Genomic DNA, 3,976 nt, shown 5'->3' on the forward strand with positions numbered 1-3,976 from the left:
ATAAGAACAGTACCCTGGTACTAATGGAGACATTAACATGTTTTAAGATACAAAAGGATAACAATACTCAACCTCCTAAACAACCTTCTTGCAGAACAGAACCTAATAGAGGCATAGAGGGAATTGAACCTCAGGAAACATGACTTAGATATACTCAGCCCCAGATAATTGTTTCACACATCATTACACTTAAAATATTATGCACTGCATGGTCAGATCAATCTCCTCTCATGCTACAATGCAGGACTGTAACTTCTTTCCAATAACATTATTACTGGCACCTAAATGATTCCTTGCTTTCTTTCGCAGATACAGGTCTCTCCATTCAAACTACTCTATCAACATATTTTCAAGAAAACAGTGTCGGCATCATCCTCATTTATAATATGGGAGTCTCATAAAGCTACTCTTAGAGGAGCAATCATTCAATCTGCACTCAAAAAAGTCTCAAAGATCTCTTTATTAACTATTCACTTCAAGCATTTTAAAGCACAGTTTAAAACTCGCTCCTCTATATGCTTACAAAAAAGGGTTGACACTGTCAAAGTATAGTGGAATATACTACTAAATGATAGAGCAGAAAATCAATTGTGTTGAGTAAAGAGGATTATTTATGCACATGCTAACACCCAGGCTCCATGTTGCTTAATTTAATCAAGTCTCACTTTAAATACATTAACCCTTTTCTGCCAAGCCCTCCGGAACATTTTGCAACTCAGCTGGCCACGCCATTTTTGCAATTTTTCCCATTGATTTGATTTTCAACTGCTGTGTTGCTAGTGTTTGTAAAAGACCCCCCAAATCATATATTTTCTGAAAGCGCAGGCCTGGTAGAATAAAAAGATGGTACTACTAAATTTGTAGGCCCTGCGATAATTGCACAAATGTTTCTCAAATTAATATTAAACCGATAAAAATACACAATTCAATTGTATAAAGTACTACAATTAGTATCAACGCACATAAAAACATTTCTGACTAAATCAAAAAGATAAAACTGTATTGAGTTAATAAATAACAAATATTTGCAAATTTGAAATTGCGCCTTTTTCCGAAAAGGTAAAAAAATGAAGGTACGCAAAACTGTAAATAAGCGACTTATGTTAAAAATTGTTTTTACGCTGTGTTGGTGTTTGTGTTGTGATAAAATGATACAGGCGTATATTTAATTGCAACACAAGGTATCACAACGCATGGCAATGAGTCACAAAGCTTTGCCAATGCGCTGCCACAGTTAATTTAATGTTTTTTTAAAAAGAAATAAAATCATGCACTGCGATGCGTTCTAACCACGCATGGCATACACTACAATATGGTGCACGTGTATGTTATGTGTGTGGGGGTAGGGAGGGGTTGTGAACGGTGGCTCCGCTGGTTTATCAGTGTGTAATGACAGTTCAGCAACTACTGGTTACCTAGTAAAGAAGAAAAGTATTTGTTCCCTGGAGATCCGAACCACTCAATTAAATCACTACCATTGTATACAATTTCAGCTGGTCATCAAGGTCTGTAACCATATCATCATATAACAAAGGGGGTAGTATTCCAGGAAGAAAATCACTGGAAAGAAGCGGTTACTACATAGACCAAGATCAGCGTGTATTAGTAAAAATATAAACTTTATTGACGTACAAAAAACAAGTATCAAGCACCATCAGTAGGCTTCCTATAAATTTGAATAAAAAGACAACGTTTTACATGGCACTCAATCAATTACTCATTCATACCATGGGCCCCACACATACTATGGCCATATAAAAAAATCCCTGGGTTTCCAAAGTGTGATGTTTTGTTTCAAAGTTTAACACCTTTTCTCAATCAGCAATTAAACTGGTAGACTGTGACTCAGAGTATAGTCAGGAGATAACAAAATAAATCAATTTCTTTCTATTTGGTGATAGAAAAGGGGGTAACAATGATGCCAGAAATCTCACTGTGATCTATCTGATAGAGAGGACTTCTGTGGAAAGTTAAACGTTTGTAGGGGATTAAGTTTTAGTTCTTCAATGACGTTTGTTCAAGTTCAAGTTCCCAGTTTCATCTCACATATATATCCTTTCCCGTAAATAGATCAGGTCTGGTTATAAGTGAGTCACCATTCATGTAACAAATTTCTCATCCTGATATCAGACAATCTGAGGGGGAGACATGTACAGGGCTATTTTTGTAATAATCCTATAGTCGACTGTACTCACTGTTGGTAGTCTCGTACCCCTTATTTTCTCCTGTTCATTTTGCGGGTCTTATAATTCGGTATTGCTGGCAATATTTTGGTTTATCCAGACATGATTCAGGATGGTTGCAGAGTAGTTTATATGGGGCTCACAGATGGTACAGCGTATCTTTCCATCACTGTATTTTGGAAAGAAATTCTCCAGGGAGCTGCCGTGTGTGTGGGTCACACTACTTGTGTGTCAAGCATACAGAGGTCGATGCGTTTACCCCCGCCCATCGGAGCTTCGTCAGAACCATGAGAAATGCACAGTGCCGCTGTCATCCGGAAACTGACAGGATGACAGCAGCTCTGTTCTCCTCACCGCTCGGTCATCCTGAAACTTGCGGCTTCTCCCCCCAGCCGACGCTCGCTCCTCCGACCCCCCCACCGGAGATTTTTTTTATCCCCGCTGCCACAGCCCCTACAAGCGGGAGACAGCAGTGGGGATCCATGAAGTCACAGATCCCTGTCTGGAGTGGCTCCAGGCAGGGATGAGAGGCTCCAGATGCTGGCAATTTTTCCCATTGATTTGATTTTCAACTGCTGCATTGCTAGCGTTTGTAAAAGACCCCCCAAACCATACATTTTCTGAAAGCTCAGGCCCGGTAAAATAAAAAGATGGTGCTACTAAATTTGTAATCTCTGCGATAATTGTGCAAATGTTTCTCAAATTAATATTAAACCGATAAAATACACAATTCAATTGATAAAGCACTAAAATCAGTATCAGCGCACAAAAAAATATATTTTCTGACTAAATCTAAAAGATAAAACTGTATTGAGTTAATAAATAACAAATATTTGCAAATTTGAAATTGCGCCTTTTTGCGAAAAGGTAAAAAAAATGAAGGTACACAAAACTGTAAATAAGCGACTTATGTTAAAAATAGTTTTTACGCTGTGTTGGTGTTTGTGTTGTGATAAAATGATACAGGCATATATTCAATTGCAACACAAGGTATCCCAAAGCATGGCAATGAGTCACAAAGCTTTGCCATGTGCTGCCACAGTTAAATTAATGTTTTTTTGTAAAGAAAAAAATCATGCACTGCAATGCGTTCTAACAACGCACTGCAGCGCATGTGCATGGCATACACCACAATATGGTGCATGTGCATATTTATTTTTTCACATGTTTTTTTTAATCATTTTAATTTAATTTTACATTTTTAATTTATTTTTACATTTTTTTTTTACTGGGGGGGGGGGGCTACGTTGAAATATCTGGGCTACGTTGAAATATCCCCTGACATTTCCCTTTTGAAATAAAAAAGAAATTGTGGACACAAAGTCCTCAATTTCTTTTTCTGCAGCCTCAGAATTCAATGAATGGGAAGTACTCAGTACAGAGGCTTCCCAATCATTCAGAAACTGATGATAATAAAAATATTTACTATCACCAGTTTATGAATGGGAAGGAGCCTCTGTAGTGAGTGCTACTCCCCATCCATAAATTCATGAATGAACAGGAAGTGATGTAAATCACAGCCTATTCATTCATAACTGTGGACACATAGTACTATGTGTCCCCAGTTATTTATAAACACTGGAGTGATCAGACGATCACTGCGGTGTTTGCTCTGCACAGGAGGATCGATAAATATCAATGATATTTATCGATCCCCGTTCGGCAATGCACAGAGCCGCTGTCATCCGGAAACTGACAGGATGACAGCTCCATTATACTCACCGCTCGGCCATCCTGACATCGTGGCTTCTCCTGACCAGCCGCCGCTCGCTCCTCCGCCCCACCCGCCGGTG

The sequence above is a fragment of the Nanorana parkeri genome, unplaced genomic scaffold (assembly GCF_000935625.1).
Source record: "Nanorana parkeri isolate BGI_ZX_2015 unplaced genomic scaffold, ASM93562v1 scaffold283, whole genome shotgun sequence".
Classification (NCBI taxonomy): domain Eukaryota; kingdom Metazoa; phylum Chordata; class Amphibia; order Anura; family Dicroglossidae; genus Nanorana; species Nanorana parkeri.